We start from the raw sequence: 18444 nt of genomic DNA on the forward strand, positions 1-18444 counted from the left end.
TGCAAGTGTCGACTTTGTATTCGCCAACAGAGAATTGTTCCTGGGCTGCCCAATAGGAGGGAGACATACAGGCACATTGGTGCGTTCAAAAGTGCCATGTTCATTCAACCCGTACTGCTTTTCCTTGAGCTTCAGCAGGTACTGAGGAACTTCCCCAAAACCCCTTATCTTAGGGTCTATAGCCTTATTTGCAAGTGTTGGCTTTGCTGTTACCAGCACCTGTTCTTCGGCTGCCTTCAAAAAGTTTTTCTTTTTGTGAATTATCAGAGGTGTGATCTCTGTACGCTTGGGAACAGGTGGTTTCCTGATGGCAAGAGGGTCAAACACTCTTGAATACGATGCCACCTCAGGCAACTTGAACTCCTTTGAGTGTTTCTTCAGGTAATTGGCTGGAGAAGGCATATCCACCTTTATCGGTCCAGTGGTCCTTGTTCCATGGTTCCTGGGCTGCGCAATCAACGGTAGACATACAGGCACATTGGTGCGTTCAAAAGTGCCATGTTCATTCAACCCGTACTGCTTTTCCTTGCGCTTAAGCAGGTACTGAGGGACTTCCCCAAAACCCCTCATCTTAAGGTCTATAGCCGTATTTGCAAGTGTTGGCTTTGCTGTTACCAGAACCTGTTCTTCGGCTGCCTTCAAAAAGTTTTTCTTTTTGTGAATTTTCAGAGGTGTGATCTCTGTACGCTTGGGAACAGGTGGTTTCCTGATGGCAAGAGGGTCAAACACTCTTGAATACGATGCCACCTCAGGCAACTTGAACTCCTTTGAGTGTTTCTTCAGGTAATTGGCTGGATAAGGCATCTCCACCTTTATCGGTCCAGTGGTCCTTGTTCCATGGTTCCTGGGCTGCCCAATAGGAGGGAGACATACAGGCACATTGGTGCGTTCAAAAGTGCCATGTTCATTCAACCCGTACTGCTTTTCCTTGCGCTTAAGCAGGTACTGAGGGACTTCCCCAAAACCCCTTATCTTAGGGTCTATAGCCTTATTTGCAAGTGTTGGCTTTGCTGTTACCAGCACCTGTTCTTCGGCTGCCTTCAAAAAGTTTTTCTTTTTGTGAATTATCAGAGGTGTGATCTCTGTACGCTTGGGAACAGGTGGTTTCCTGATGGCAAGAGGGTCAAACACTCTTGAATACGATGCCACCTCATGCAACTTGAACTCCTTTGAGTGTTTCTTCAGGTAATTGGCTGGAGAAGGCATATCCACCTTTATCGGTCCAGTGGTCCTTGTTCCATGGTTCCTGGGCTGTGCAATCGACACACTGAGCTCCCTAAGTTTTTCTCTAGCGGCGATGATTTCAGAAGTGCCATGTTCATTCAACCCATACTGTTTTTCCTTGCGCTTAAGCAGGTACTGAGGGACTTCCCCAAAACCCCCTATCTTAAGGTCTATAGCTGTATTTGCAGGTGTCGGCTTTACTGTTACAAACACCTGTTTTTGGGCTGCCTTCACAAAGTTCTTCTTTTTGTGAATTATAGCTGTGATCTCTGTACGATTGGGAACAGGTGGCTTCCTGATGGCAAGAGGGTCAAACACTCTTGAAGACGATGCCACTTCAGGCAACTTGAACTCCTTTGAGTGTTTCTTCAGGAAGTTGGCTGGAGAGGGTTTCTCTCCCTTTGATGGTCCCATCGTCCTCATTTCACGTTTTTTCGGCAGACAGACAGTGTTGGGAACACATGGTTTCACCTGAGGTGAAGACAATGCTACCTCAGGTAACTTGCACTCCCCGTGCATTTGTGGGCTTGTGTTGGTCAGCATTTCCTCAATTGCAGAAAAGGCAGGGTCCATCTATGCTTTTAATATTTCCAGTTGTCAACATGCATTAATATAAGGAATGGTGTCCTGCAAAGATCAAAGAATCAAAGCGTCTTTAATCACACTTGAAAGCCTGTGGAATGCAATTTTCTGTTGATGCATGCAGTATCCTCACAGGTAAAGTTGGCTTTGATGTTCCTCCCATAGCACCTGTGTGGCTTTGTTCTTTTGAATCTGTAAATGGGGTTTTCAATGTTAAAACACTTTTCTGGATCTGATCCGGATGACATCTGGTGGTAAGATTGAGGCCCCCACCCTACATGACTGTGTCAAATTCCATAAACATCAGTCAATAAGCAACCGAGATATTTTTTTTGGAGAGCGCCATTTGTTCCTTATTCTTTTCTCTTTCTTCATCTCGATCGTCCTCTCTTTCTTTCCCTTTTTTCTCTCTCTAGCTTTTTCTTTCCATGTGTAACTTGTTTGTAACTCTTGCGTCTGTCTGCACTGATATGCAGAGACCTGATTGGCTGAGTAGTATTACGTGGTACAGCTTTACTCACATGCAATTGGTCTGTGCGCTTCCTTTCACGTCTGTGCGCTTCCTTTCACACTCAAAGGAGTTCACGGACTCGAAAAAACAAATATTACATTTTTAAAGTGGTGAACTATTTTACAGAATATTTGAAAGGTTTCACTGAGAATTTGAATTTGAGTTTTTTCCATTTATTTTTCTAATTATTGTTACGTTCACACAACCACATTCTGTCACATCCAGACACAAATGCATCTCCAATGGAATGGTATCAGCTTGACTATCGGATGATCACAGCACCGGCAGAATGTCATGGATGATCAATATTCACCAATCAATATGTGCACATTCATTTAATTTGTCGACTCAATAAGCTCATTTTATGTTGCAAGATTATTTTCACAATGTTTGCTACGAGGGATGTCGTGATCGGAAATCGAGCCCGATCACGAGCTTGCATACTCGATCGGAATCAGATATATATGGATCGTTATTGTCGTTCCTTTTTATCAGATCTGGAGTTACGCGGTGACACAGAGTGAGACCTCTCTCCTCTCAGAAACGGCAGCACATGCGGCATGCCATCACCTCAAAAGTGCTCTGTTTAAGTTAAATGTTGAAATAAGATGATTAAAATGTTAAATAAGGGACATCCTGGATCCGTTTCTTCACTCTTCTTTTTTTTAATGGTTCAAAATCCAATCAATCAGACTCGGAGACAAAGGAAACCTGTTCAGGACATCCCTATTTTCTACTGCTGTGGATGTCCTCACTACACTCATACTATATAGTCTCTGTTTTAACCAGTTGAGTCCCAGTTCAACAAACAACAACTCCCTCCCTGTACATAAAACACAGGGGGCAATGACATATCCAGTTTGTACTACACATATGCAAAACTATTTTTACATCCACAATATTTTCCCATGTATCTTTGCCAGATTTAACAACAGAGTACATCATGTTTCATATTTCTGTCTCAGGCTTAAATTAAAAATTACCAAGATCAAAACAAAGGAGCCGTGAAAACCCAGCCGACAGAACCCGTCCAATTATCTCCAAGTCTGGTCATAAACTGTGAAACTGAATGTTAAATTTCATTGGGCAAAAAAAAAAAACCTCAACTTTCTCCTCAACCTAAGAGGATAACGCCCTTTCTTTCTTTCTCTTTCTTTCTTTCTGGAAAGGAAACAGGTTCCTACCTGACAAGGATCGTCGTCTTACGAAATACTGTCAAGTCTTCTCTGTGTTATTTGATCCAGTTTTATTGAGTGTTTACAGGGTGAGTCACGATGCAACAGGTGATTAATAACAGACAGAGATGCAGGGGAGAAGAAGCAGCTCTAAACATGTTCTCAGTGTAATCTTTGAGCGTATGTAACCTTAAATAGGGGGGGGGAGGGTGAACTCCAGTCAGTAGCGAGTAGCCGGCTTTTCGATCTCAGTTTGATCTACTCATCTACTGTATCTGCTATAATCAATGGATTTTCATAATCACGAAACTAAAGTAATCGGAAGCGTTGTCTGACTGCGAAAAAAAGAGATTGGAGTCAGTCGAGTCCCAGTCAGTCAATGTGACATTGTATCTGGATAAATCAAACCCAAAGAACATTTGATATATGATTGAGCCATTCATTCATTCATTTATTCATTGAGCCATCAGTACTTTTAAACAGAATTGTTAATGTTCCAGAGATTATATTTTTTGCCATACAAACAAGAGCAGCAGGAAAACATTCTCATTGACCCAGGCCTTTGTTTAGTTTTTACTAACATGCTGTTTGCTGTCTCAGTATTACACAATGGGTTTCACTTCATGACTGCCTCTCATCAATGTCTTTGCAATCATGGAAAAAACTTACTTTGAACACCTTCATGATTCATGTTCAATGACATTTGAAAGGAAGTGTTTTTTTTTTTTCTTGTTTTTTTTCTTCTATCTGTTGAATTTCCATCAGGACTGCAGACAACTCATAAAGCTTACAGGTGGTCAAATGTAATTAAATTGGTATCAGGTGATCTGTAACAATATGTTGGCAATGCATGATTGCGCCATAGCTAACTGTGTCTTGCATACGTTTTGATAAGATTAAAGTAAACCAGTTATATAAAGATAGATCCTTAAAGAGAAAGTTGGAATGTTTGGCTGATGGACTGAAGTTTGTCTAGTTTTATTCATGTACAATTGAGTTCAAAGTCCACACTTCCGTTATCTCCCATTATGACACTTTTACTGTTCTATTTGGCTCATCTAACTAATTAAATCCTTGCGTTCTTCTGTTCACACAGTTGTCCTCAAATGCGGCAGAAAAGAACATGGCGCAGCACAGATGTCTTTTGTCTGACTGATTGTATTTGATTACAAAATGACAGCAATCTATTTCATATTCTGTGTCTCTATCATGACGATGAAAATAATGTTTGAATCTAGTCGAAGCTCATTTCGAAGTTTTGTCGTGTGTTTATTTGCAGGGTGCGTTACAGTGATTTCCTCTGTGGATTGGAGCCTCTAAAATTTAAAGATCTGCATGTAATCAATACCTGACTGCCAAATCAAATGAATTCAGTACAATACAAAAACGTTTTGGCAAGATTTATTGTAACATTAAACTGAACATGTATGTATGACTGCAGACATGTATAATGCTCTCTCATTAACTAAATAAAAGTCGGGCTGCATTTCAAAATAAGAGAAAATAAATCAAATGTGAAAATTGTGCATGTTCAAATAAAGTGCTGAATTTCAGAAAATGTCAGATGACATTGCCCAAACTTAATGTTATCACACTCCTGCCTTTGACATGCAAGTTGATCCGATTATGCTTTCATTGCAGTGACATGTTGGTTCATCAACAGTGTCTCTAATTTTCAGTGTGGGCGCGGCTGCAAGGAGGCCGGCGGAACACAGCGAGGAACACCTGTCGCTCATTCCCCCTCCACATGATCCTCCGACTCAGGTCCTGCCCTGCTGCAACCTGGAACCAGATCATGCTGCAACCTGGAGCCAGATCATGCTGCAACCTGGAGCCAGATCATGCTGCAACCTGGAACCAGATCATGCTGCAACCTGGAAGCAGATTTTGCTGCAACCTGGAACCAGATTTTGCTGCAACCTGGAACCAGATCATGCTGCAACATGGAACCAGACTATGTTCCATTGTTTGTTGTATAGCTCAGTGATTTTCAACCTTATTTGAGCTGCAGCACACTTTTTACATTTACAAAATCCTGGGGAAAACCACTAACCAAAATGACACTCTTACACAGTACATATGATATATAGTTAATATTGTTTATTAATGCATTTATACTCAGTGTGAAACACAAAATGGATATCCTGGGAGAGTTCCCCAAAAATACCTTGAGATGTTCCCACTCAGCGAGAATGGTGAACATCTCAATGTATTATTTTTCTGTTTTTCTGAAATAAAGAGATCCATTTATTTATTAGAAATATTTTTTTCCAGTTTTTCTGAAATAATTCTGTAGGCCTATTTATGCCGCACGACAGCCACCGGGCTGGTGGCGTCTGTGACGCGATGATACAGCGAGTGGTGTTCCATTTCTTAAAGGGACAGATGCGCCTTACAGTACGGTGCACCCTGTTGTTCTCTGGGTGTTGCAGCACCCAGAAGAAAAACAGCGGCACGGGCTAGAACAGGCCGGCCCCGAGCCCCATCGGTCTCTTTGATCACTCTGCAGAAGTACAGTTTCAATCTCTGCTCATAGTGTAGACATGCTGCACATTGGTGTGTGACATGTATGCTAGTCTGAGCTCCTTCAATTTTTCTCTGCTGGTGATTTTGGGTAATATAAAATTTTCCTGTCTTGTATTCAGGTTAGTGTGCACACTCTCTTTCATCACTTTACACTTTGCAAGTGTCGGCTTTGTATTCGCCACCAGACAATTGTTCCTGGGCTGCCCAATAGGAGGGAGACATACAGGCACATTGGTGCGTTCAAAAGTGCCATGTTCATTCAACTCGTACTGCTTTTCCTTGCGCTTAAGCAGGTACTGAGGGACTTCCCCAAAACCCCTTATCTTAGGGTCTATAGCCTGATTTGCAAGTGTTGGCTTTGCTGTTACCAGCACCTGTTCTTCGGCTGCCTTCAAAAAGTTTTTCTTTTTGTGAATTATCAGAGGTGTGATCTCTGTACGCTTGGGAACAGGTGGTTTCCTGATGGCAAGAGGGTCAAACACTCTTGAATACGATGCCACCTCAGGCAACTTGAACTCCTTTGAGTGTTTCTTCAGGTAATTGGCTGGAGAAGGCATATCCACCTTTATCGGTCCAATGGTCCTTGTTCCATGGTTCCTGGGCTGCGCAATCGGCGGTAGACATACAGGCACATTGGTGCGTGGTTCGTGTGTTATTCTGGGAACACTGAACTCCCTAAGTTTTTCTCTGGCGACGATGGTTTCAGACGAGTCATGTTCATTCAACCCGTACTGCTTTTCCTTGCGCTTAAGCAGGTACTGAGGGACTTCCCCAAAACCCCTTATCTTAAGGTCTATAGCCGTATTTGCAAGTGTTGGCTTTGCTGTTACCAGCACCTGTTCTTTGGCTGCCTTCAAAAAGTTTTTCTTTTTGTGAATTATCAGAGGTGTGATCTCTGTACGCTTGGGAACAGGTGGTTTCCTGATGGCAAGAGGGTCAAACACTCTTGAATACGATGCCACCTCAGGCAACTTGAACTCCTTTGAGTGTTTCTTCAGGTAATTGGCTGGAGAAGGCATATCCACCTTTATCGGTCCAGTGGTCCTTGTTTCATGGTTCCTGGGCTGCCCAATAGGAGGGAGACATACAGGCACATTGGTGCGTTCAAAAGTGCCATGTTCATTCAACCCGTACTGCTTTTCCTTGCGCTTAAGCAGGTACTGAGGGACTTCCCCAAAACCCCTTATCTTAAGGTCTATAGCCGTATTTGCAAGTGTTGGCTTTGCTGTTACCAGCACCTGTTCTTCGGCTGCCTTCAAAAAGTTTTTCTTTTTGTGAATTATCAGAGGTGTGATCTCTGTACACTTGGGAACAGGTGGTTTCCTGATGGCAAGAGGGTCAAACACTCTTGAAGACGATGCCACCTCAGGCAACTTGAACTCCTTTGAGTGTTTCTTCAGGAAGTTGGCTGCAGAGGGTTTCTCTCCCTTTGATGGTCCCATCGTCCTCATTTCACATTTTTTCGGCAGACAGACAGTGTTGGGAACACATGGTTTTACCTGAGGTGAAGACAATGCTACCTCAGGTAACTTGCACTCCCCGTGCGTTTGTGGGCTTGTGTTGGTCAGCATTTCCTCAATTGCAGAAAAGGCAGGGTCCATCTATGCTTTTAATATTTCCAGTTGTCAACATGCATTAATATAAGGAATGGTGTCCTGCAAAGATCAAAGAATCAAAGCGTCTTTAATCACACTTGAAAGCATGTGGAATGCAATTTTCTGTTGATGCATGCAGTATCCTCACAGGTAAAGTTGGCTTTGATGTTCCTCCCATAGCACCTGTGTGGCTTTGTTCTTTTGAATCTGTAAATGGGGTTTTCAATGTTAAAACACTTTTCTGGATCTGATCCGGATGACATCTGGTGGTAAGATTGAGGCCCCCACCCTACATGACTGTGTCAAATTCCATAAACATCGGTCAATAAGCAACCGAGATATTGCGGAATACATTTTGAAGCTCCATTGACTGCAATGTTAGTGAAAGTTTCAAACTGCTCCATAATCCAGGATCTCTTCTGGATCATCACCAAAATTGTATCACCTGTTCCTGGTAACATTCCCAACATTTCCTGAAAATGTCATCAAGTTCCATCCAGAACTTTGAGTTATCTTGCTAACGGACAGATGGACAAATGACCACCTCGGCGGAGGTAAAAGAAAAAAAAAGTTCTCTCATTGACTAAATAAAAGTAGGGCTGCGTTTCAAAATAAGAGAAAATAAATAACATTTTAAAATTGTGCATGTTCAAATAAAGTGCTTAATTTCAGAAACATTTAATCAAATGAGCAAATGTTTAATTTCCCTTTTACTGTTTCACAGACTCAACCAAATTTTCAGACAATGTTTTTATGGATACAAAAATAAAAGTTGCTCGTTGGTGAGTCTGGAACGATTCCAGGTTAAATACTCTATTTTTGCTGTCCACTTTTCTTTTTTTGGAGAGCGCCATTTGTTCCTTATTCTTTTCTCTTTCTTCATCTCGATCGTCCTCTCTTTCTTTCCCTTTTTTCTCTCTCTATCTTTTTCTTTCCATGTGTAACTTGTTTCTAACTCTTGTGTCTGTCTGCACTGATGCAGAGACCTGATTGGCTGAGTAGTATCATGTGGTGTAGCTTTACTCACATGCAATTGGTCTGTGCGCTTCCTCGTCTGCTGAACCACTACCGTAAAGACTACAAAAGCGGCGCCAGTTAAATTAGAAGTAAGCCGTCAGGTTTTAAGTCTGGACCCAGACCCGGTTCGCCTGTTGGTGACCCCTGCTCTAAAGTGTATCAGAGTCCGAAAAATATAGGTCTAGTGCTGAAATCATTTTGTGTCCTCCCAAATTGACAGAAAGAAACTTTATGTCATTTTTAAATTATCGGTGATGTGAAATAACGCTGATATCAGAATGAATTTTCTCCCCAGAAGACCAAGCTAAAGTCTTCTCCACAAAAATCGATTACTATGTTTGCCTTCCACCGCAACTCGAAGTAAACGTCCTTAAACCTGCTATTACCACAGCTGAGGGCAGGATTGGCATGCCCGTTTCCATGGAAACACACTTGGAGTCACTCTGTGCTTGGCTCGTGGGGAGGTGAAACTGGCTCGCCATCAATTTGTGACTGGTTGGCCTTTTCGGAGAACAGCACTAGGCCTCCCTGCGGCGACGCTTCTCCCTGCCTCAGATTTTGATTGTGTATCAGGGGTTCAAACAATTTCACACACACAAAAAAACACTGCGGAAAACTGGATAAAATGAACTTAAGAAGCACTTATTAGAGGACAACAGCAGGTAATACACAGTAAAACATTGACATACCAGCACTTTAAGGTAGGAGCATTCTGAGACACAAACCGGCCTGCGATCAATACTTTGCTTTGCGATCCGGGTATAACTTTGAGCTGTGAGCAACGATTCCAGATGCGGACGTTAAATGGCCGAGCGCTGCGAGCCCGCGTCACTCGTTCAGTGGTTTTCGCTCTATTTCTGAATATTCTGAACTTTATAATAAGTGATGGGTCCAAAGAAAGCGAGTGGTAAGGATGGCAGTGAGAAGAAAAGACGCACAATAATGATGACGATGAAGCATGAACCCATCGATCAACGTGACCGTGGTCTCCGTGGAGTAAGTGATTCGTCAGCGGAGAACATCGACGATATGTACAAATCCTCAAACAGAATGATACTATCAAGAACACAAAGCCTTCCAGAGGCAGAACTATGTCTACGTTCATGTAAGAGCACGTGTAAAGTACAATCTCAATAGCAGTAAATATGGCTGCAATCTCCAGGGATCTCCGTTCGTCCTCGGATATTGCTGAAAGTTTTCAACAGACCGTCGCGTGCTGCGCCACGACACACCGTCTCTGACTCGTTTCTCCTCCGGTGGAAATGTCCGGCTGTGCCGCGCGCTCCCTATCGATAGCTGACTGAGATCAATGGCATCGCTGGTAGATTGACGCCGGAGACCTCGCTGTGATGCATGGGCCCCTCGTGCTCGTGAGCGCGCTCATATTCGTGTGGATGTATCCGTGCAGAGGCTAATTCATAATGATGACAGGAAGTATTCCATCATATCTTCTCACTCAGTCATTTCTTACAGGTCTTACCAAACGGCATGGGCGGGGGGGGGGGATGTTGATTGGAATAGATGGTGGAGGGAGAAAACGACAGACAGGGATGGGACGAGGAAGATGAAACACAGATGGAGGATGAGATGAGCGTGCTAATTCAACTCTATCACAACTGTGTCTCCAGGAGTAATGAGCACATTTATGAGGCGCCAGTCGTGGCGCAGCAACAGTTACACCACATCACAATGTGAGTTGAGGTGAGCATACGTTTGTATTTGTGTGACACATTACGTCCAGCACATGCAACGACTACAACGGATTACTGCTGTAGTCTATGAGAAAAAAGTAAAAACATTGCCTTTCGTTCATCTTTTTAAAAGTTAATGAACATCAACACATCAGAATAAGGTTATTTTTTAAATGGCCAGATTCCATTTACTATTGAAACTATTGAAAACATGTGATTATCATATCAAATAATCATTGTGAAAAGGATCCAGTCAGATGTGATGCCTCTTTGCTCCGTTGTCACACTAAACACAATAACATTGAGATTAGGAATGTTGGTGGTGTGACAAAAAGGAGCAAGTCCACATCCCACGAGTTAAATGATTTAATATTATATATATATATATATGAATATATATATATATACAATGAAGATACCTGATAAAATGAGCAGTCATAATGTAGTAATAATAATTAATTCAGCGTGGTTATTGTTATTTATTATAAAATGTTATTTTTTGTGATCATTTATTTTGGTGGTTTGGATGTTTCAAGTGTTAGATTAATTTAAAACAAAAGTGAAGTCATACTTCTCTCCATGCGTTGGATCAAGCAGTCATTTCATAGTGGAGATAAATGAAGTTTTTCTTTTTTAAAGATACCATTAAAATGTTTTATAAGATGACAACTAATTATGAAAATGAATGTTTGCTTGCTGAGGTTTCGATATTTTCAGTGGCGTCTCTGAAGCAGCTCCGCAGCTGAAAAGACAGCTGAAAGGCCTCATTATTTGTCTTTGGCAGAGCACAACAGAAAATAAGATGAGAAAGCCTCAATTAAGCTGCAATAAAAATCAAAGCAGCGGTCATGAAGCTCAGACTCATCTGCATGACTCGAAGTCAGCGGTACTTGAACTCAGGTCACCGAAACAGACACCAGATTCTGTTCCTGGTTGCATTAAAGAAGAAACAGGAGCTCCGATTGTTGTGCTGTCATTTAAAACCTCACAAGAATGAAGCCATTTACTTATGATAGACATGACAGTCACGCACCGGCTTTAGACAAACAACAACACAAATCTGAGTGTAAACAAATCCATGAAGCGCTAACTCAGCAACAAATGATATTTATAATAGGAACTGCTGTTTTCTCAAATGTTTCAATGGTGTACTAATTAAACCTCTGTCACACCTTGTAAATGTATCTATTAAAAATTTAAATTTCCCTCAGGCTGGAAAAAAGCCGTGATTGTGCCATTATTTAAATCAGGAAGCCATGATTCAATGTGCAACGATCGGCCAATATCAATCTTTCCTATACTATCGAAAGTGATCGAGAACGTGGTATAGCAGCGCAACTGACTGACCACTTGGAGGCCAAACAGGCTCCTCGACCCACAGCAGTTTGGTTTTCGGTCAGGGTACTCCTCCGAAATTGCAAATGTGACGAAGTCCCTTGATAGGGTTGTAGAAGCAATTATTTCTAAATCTTAAAAAAGCCTTCAAAACAATCAATTACAGCCTGCTTTTATCCAAATTGTCATCATTTAACATCTCTCCTGAAGCAATATGTTGCTTTGCCTCTTTTCTTCAGGGCAGAGAACAGTGAGTTAAAGTTTCCCAGGTCAAATCCACATTCGTCAATACCCGAATGGGCATCCCTCAGGGCTCCATACTTGGACCACTGCTCTTTAGTCTCTATAAATGACTTGCCTTTGATCTGCTCACGTGTCAGCTGACAATGCAGTTTTTTATGCACCTGCCAAGACACCAGAGCAGGCTGCAGACGGTGTGTCTGCATACATGGCTGAGGTTAGTTGTTGGTTAACTTGGTTTTAAAGATGCTGATTCAGCACTTTGCTCGTGCATTGTTCAGCTCCCCGTGGCAGCTTTTTTATTCATCCTTAAACAAACTCAATTCAGAATTGTTTTTTGTATGTTTTTTGTTTTATCAAAACCTCTGTAGCCTCGTTTGAGCCAATCAGTAATTGCCATTCATTCGTTTCCATTGATAAGTGTGCCGATTGGATAACACGACAGAGGATGACAACGCAACAGAGACACACGGAATGCTTCAGTGCAGACTGTGATAACGTACTGGAAGCACCCAGGATGGCGTGACGTCACCTCCATCACGCCTCCTTCGCTCTTTCCCTTCGGTCTGACGCTTTGTTCAGACGGGCAGCAGAAATACAGCTCACTAGTTTAATAAGAAGAGGGCGTCAGCAAAATATGGAGATAGAAAGACGAAGAGGAGGAAAGATAGAGACCGATGGACAGACAGAAAGAGATAGAGAGATGGAGACGGAGAAGCAGACAGACCTGCCGGCCGAGAGAGCGTACGGTAGAAGGCAAACGTCGACACAGAAGCGATAAGGTGGGGGAGTCGCCCCCTGTTGGCTCGTAGCAGGAATGCAGGTGTAGAGATGTCCCAGCTCTGCTGTGCATCAACCCTCAGCTGTCATTCGAGCTGTGTTTGAGTCCCGGCGGCTCAGGCAGGGAGGGGGGGGGGGGTCAGTCAGGCTGAAACGCACCGTGGATCCGGAGCGGTATCAGTGAGTGGGGGAATGTAAAAAAAGAAAAAGAATCCTCTTCAGCAGCATATTGAGCTGAGAATCGCCAGGCATTTACTCGCCAGTCTCGCATGGCCTCCCCCCAATTGGAACACCGATACAGTCAAATCACACACTCAGGAACACACACACACACACACACACACACCGTCCACTATTTCAACAGCGTGTGAGCAACTAATTATCTTCCAGCCTCTTTCCTCGTCGTCCGTTAGTCATGTTCCAGTCATCTCTCGCTGTCACTCCCTCTCTCTCATTCTGTCTATTCCATGTCAGCAACGACCCCCTAACCCCCCCCCACCCCCACTCGCAGTCGGGCAAACAGCAGATGAGATGGCGCTGCCGTGATTTGCTTCACAGCCATCCGGCCAGCGGGGTCGGTTTGATTTGTACCTCGCTCCGACCCTCTTGCCCGACAATAGAGCACATTTGATTTGTGACCTGCTCCGTCTTGCTGCTGTGGGGCATTTGATTTGCGGTGCTCTCCAGCCCTCCGGCTGCACACGGGGGGGGGGGGTTGAGAGGCGTTACATGTTAACATGTGGCCCAGTGTCCTGCAATAACTTGGAAGAAAAAAAAAAGCTGGATGGAAGGGAGTCAAATGTTTGATAGCAGAATTAAAGGGTGGTAACCCCGCCTTCTGTCTGATTTGCATATTGCATCCCAGCAGCTGACATTTGGATGACAAGCTATAAACATTGTTTGTCGTTGCGCTCAAGTCCACGAATTAGATTTACTCAGATTATAAAAGACAATGGCTCCTAAATGCCATATCTCTCTGTGACTGAGGTGTGTGTGTGTGTGTGTGTGTGTGTGTGTGTGTGTGTGTGTGTGGTCTGTCCATAGCATCTTTCTGCCTCTCATAAGTCTCTGAAAAAAATAAAATAAAATGCCAAGCTCTCCCCTCCCTTCCAACCCTCCACCTCTCCATCTTTCTCGTGCTGTAAACATGCCAGGGGACGCGCATTTATTAGCAGGAAGCTAATATTGCTCTTATTTACCAATACGCACTTTATTCACACTGACCTTTAAAGCGGGGGGGAGGGGATGATCTAAAGAGGAGGCAGCCGAGAGATGAGCGGAGACGGCACCATTTCAGTCGTGTGTGTGTCCGTCTTTCTCTCTCCTTGACATTTTTGCCACAAACACTGACCGTCCTTTTCTAGATGACTCAGCCATTGTAGGAGACGGAGAACAATCTGCCAAGAGGAATCCATAGACTGACTGTTTGGCTAATTACCTCCGTCGAGTCGCGATTATAAAACGAATAAAGTTTACTGAATGAAGCCTTCTCAAGCCGTCCTAACACAGAGACAAATGTCCCAAGCCTTCCTAACAGAGACAAATGTCCCAAGCCTTCCTAACACAGAGAGAAATGTCCCAAGCCTTCCTAACAGAGACAAATGTCCCAAGCCTTCCTACCACAGAGACAAATGTCCCAAGCCTTCCTAACACAGAGACAAATGTCCCAAGCCTTCCTAACACAGAGACAAATGTCCAAAGCCTTCCTAACACAGAGATAAAAATGTCCCAAGCCTTCCTAACACAGAGACAAATGTCCCAAGCCTTCCTAACACAGAGACAAATGTCCAAAGCCTTCCGAACACAGAGATAAAAATGTCCCAAGCCTTCCTACCACAGAGAGAAATGTCCCAAGCCTTCCTAACACAGAGAGAAATGTCCCAAGCCTTCCTAACAGAGACAAATGTCTCAAGCCTTCCTAACACAGAGACAAATGTCCCAAGCCTTCCTAACACAGAGACAAATGTCCAAAGCCTTCCTAACACAGAGATAAAAATGTCCCAAGCCTTCCTACCACAGAGAGAAATGTCCCAAGCCTTCCTACCACAGAGAGAAATGTCCCAAGCCTTCCTAACACAGAGACAAATGTCCCAAGCCTTCCTAACACAGAGACAAATGTCCCAAGCCTTCCTACCACAGAGAGAAATGTCCCAAGCCTTCCTAACAGAGACAAATGTCTCAAGCCTTCCTAACACAGAGACAAATGTCTCAAGCCTTCCTAACACAGAGACAAATGTCCCAAGCCTTCCTACCACAGAGACAAATGTCCCAAGCCTTCCTACCACAGAGAGAAATGTCCCAAGCCTTCCTAACAGAGACAAATGTCCCAAGCCTTCCTAACAGAGACAAATGTCCCAAGCCTTCCTAACACAGAGCCGTTTTTGGCCTCACCTCACCTCTCCTCTCCTCCCCCCTCTAGCCCAGGTAGCGACGCCGATTTTAGAAGGTCTGCAATCTTCAAAAGCAAATGTCGCTTGTAGCTGGCGGGACTTTGTTTCCTGCTCAAGAATGAACAAACAAGTTCAGTCAAATATTGTTGTTTACTCCGATGAGCCTCCGAGTCTGTTTATGTAATTATCATTGCATTTTCCATTTATATTTTTAATGGATAACTCAAGGCCTGTTTATTTAACACCTAAGTGTTTAGGCGTGGCAAATCAGGGCGCACACGTCACCTGTTCCGGAAGCAAGATGTGCAAATCAGTCATATTTGACGCATTGGAGGGGACTGCCTGATGTCCAATTAATTCTTTGTAAAGTATGTGTATCATACGTTGAAGATTCAGCGCCGTGTGACACTTGTGAGACGTTTACCGGACCGCCCCTCCTTTATTTAATAGTGTCTCCGCACCATTCACTTGTGCTTTTTGTCCTCTGTGAGACTCGGGTTGCAGTAGAGAAAATAAGGCTTCATGAGAATGAATAAACACCACAAGTACACATCTAAATACTACTTGATAAGATATACTGTACATCATGTTCTAGTCAAGGTTTTTAGCTTGTATTTTTCTTTCTGCAGCACTGATCTTTATCAAAGATAAATACACATGGTATGAGGATATACATAAGAAAAACGCACGCACAACAAAAAAGCACCACTGTTGGACTCACTATGGTCATGTCTCTCTCACACACACGCACACAAACTCGCACCCTTGACTGTGTGCAGATATGACCATGCTTCCTGAAGGGGTTCGCTTCAAAGTATTCAGTAAAGTTCCCTCGATGATGGGTCTTTCAGAGTACCACGATACACACCGCCTGGTAGTTAGTACTGAGGAGGGAACGCATCATGTCCGAGAGTACCATTCAGTTATTAGTGAGCAAATGCTTTGTACTCAGGATGACAGGAAATACTGAAGTAACTTTGGGAAGTCCTTTATCTCTCTACTTGTCTTACTTAGAGGAGGAAACATGTTAACTGAGGAAGAGGAGCAAACATATTAATTGGGAGTGCGATGAAGATATAAATAAAAGTGAAAAATTATTATATTAAAATTGCCTTTATATATTAATTTGGATATTTGTATGGAATATTATATATTTATATGGATGTTTATGTAGTATGTGTTTATTATATGTTGTATGGATATGATTATAGTATATGTGTATTATATATTTATGTTTCTATACATATTTGCAATGATATTTAAACCAAAATAAGTTATAAAGGAGTAGACGTAAAAAATTAAAGTTTATACTTCTTCCTCTCCTTTGCCAAACATGTGTCCATAATATGTTTTGTTGATACGTTTTTATTTATTTATTGCTTTTATTTTTTATATGCATGTTGATGTAAATGTACTTTATCTTATCTTCTTGCGTGGTCGATTGGCAGCCTGATCAGGGTCTCAAACTCAAATTACCTGGGGGGGCAGGAGTCTGGGCAAACATCCGCAAACGTGATTACTAAGAGTTCTTTAGTTAGTTTAATCTACCAGTGAGGTGATGTAGCAATAGTAACGTATATTACATATAATATACATAAACCATGGGATACAGTTATGGAGCCACTATTTGTTAGTTATTATTAGTGTTATAACCGAGATGGGTCGTCTCCATGTTGGAGCCCGAGTCCGAATCAGGGCGGGGGACGGGAACTAGCTGGACACGGGAAGCGGAGGTGCCCCCCCCCCAGTGAGGAGAGCGCTGAGACCCTGGCGCAGTGTCCTACAGCGGCACGGAGGGAGGCTACGTGTGGCTGCAAGCACACAACGTGGTAAAGTCCCACTCAGACTGGCGGGGGGGGGGGGGTTTGCTCTGATAAAAGTGGCTTCGAGAAAATGTTTAAATATTACCGTCCTTTCAGCATTTTTAACAATCGAAAACTCAAAAGACATTCTTGAGATATTCGTTTATTCATTCATTTATTTTCCAACCGCTTTGTCCGTCATCGGGTCGCGGGCCAAGCTGGAGCCTATGCCAGCAGTCAATGGGTGAGAGGCGGGGTACACTCTGGACAAGCCGCCAGTTCTTCTTTCATTAAATAAAAAATAAATAAACATTAATATAATCCTTGCAGGCGCATTAACGTTAAAATTTCATGTTGTCTTGCGCCCCACAAATTATCATCCTGCGGGCCGCAAATGGCCCGCGGGTCGCGACTTTGAGGCCCCTGCCTTAATCAACATGCTATGCTATCGTTAGGGTCAGCATTATTGCAGGAGCATTTACACTGAAGTAGCAACAGTAGATGAACTTTCAGCTTTTCAAGGAATCCAGCAGCGCCACTTTTCCCTGGAACACGATGTCGTATGAAGTGATGAAGAGCATCCCGTGCCCCTCCTCGTGATGGGAGGCGCGTGAAAGTCTGCTGAGCTGTACTGGGTTTTCCACAGTCAAAGAATGAGGAAAACATGTTTTTTTTTCATGTAGCCAGTCTTTAATGAGCAAAAACTGATTTAATACAGAAACACATTTTGTTCCAGTCACTCCTTTAAATCTCTAAAAACCTCACATTGTTTTTCTTTTCATGATTTCCCATGAAAGGTGTGAGCCGGTGTGTATTTTCCATGGTGCTGCACCACTATGGCTCACATCTGGCACGCTTCCCTCTGATTTTATGTGACCCACCTCTCTGTAATCCAGAAGAAAATACATTCATAAATTAGTAATGAGTAATTTGGAGCCACCCTGAACTGCATCATCGTACAGATTTCCAAGATGATCAAACACACGTCGGTGGTTTCAGACTCGCATTTGCTTTTTGAACCAGAAAGTTTGATATCTGAATCAGGCTTTAACCAAGTTTTATTACCTGGAACAGTTATTTCAGATATATATATATAGTATTTAACATTGAGGTATATCCAAGTATGGGAATGGGCGCAGTAAAAACTCCTTGAATATGACATCTCCGTAGTAATTATTATGTTTCGTTATATTCTGGAATATATGAACACGGTAAGATTTAAATCATGAAAAAAAGAAACCCTCCCTTGAGAGTCTGACTCGCATGCTGCTTCAGAATGTCCATCCAGATGATCCTCCAGGTTTACCTTCGCTGCAGACGATTGGACGAGAGCAGGGAGAACGATGACTCACAAACGAGATGTACACGTGTCTTCCAGTGTGTGTGTGTGTGTGTGTGTGTGTGTAAACCAATTTAAAAACGTTGAAAGCAGTCGGCCTGTGTTGTGCACACAGGAACCATTTGTTCTTCTTCTCCTCTGTTCTCGTTTGATGCGAACAACGTTCCTCTTCTAGATCCGAGCTCGTGTGGGCTCTTTTGTCCACCTCAACCTTGGAACAGAATGTCTGTCCCCATC

The 18444-nt window shown here is 42.9% G+C and overlaps 1 protein-coding gene across 1 annotated transcript in view; it reads right to left on the minus strand.

Annotated features, from left to right (window-relative positions):
• The window catches only part of il1rapl2 (interleukin 1 receptor accessory protein-like 2), a 237001-nt gene that overhangs the window by 178379 nt on the left and 40178 nt on the right, over window positions 1–18444 (minus strand). The window lies entirely within an intron of this gene.

Source organism: Brachionichthys hirsutus, chromosome 6 (assembly GCF_040956055.1).
Source record: "Brachionichthys hirsutus isolate HB-005 chromosome 6, CSIRO-AGI_Bhir_v1, whole genome shotgun sequence".
NCBI lineage: Eukaryota > Metazoa > Chordata > Actinopteri > Lophiiformes > Brachionichthyidae > Brachionichthys > Brachionichthys hirsutus.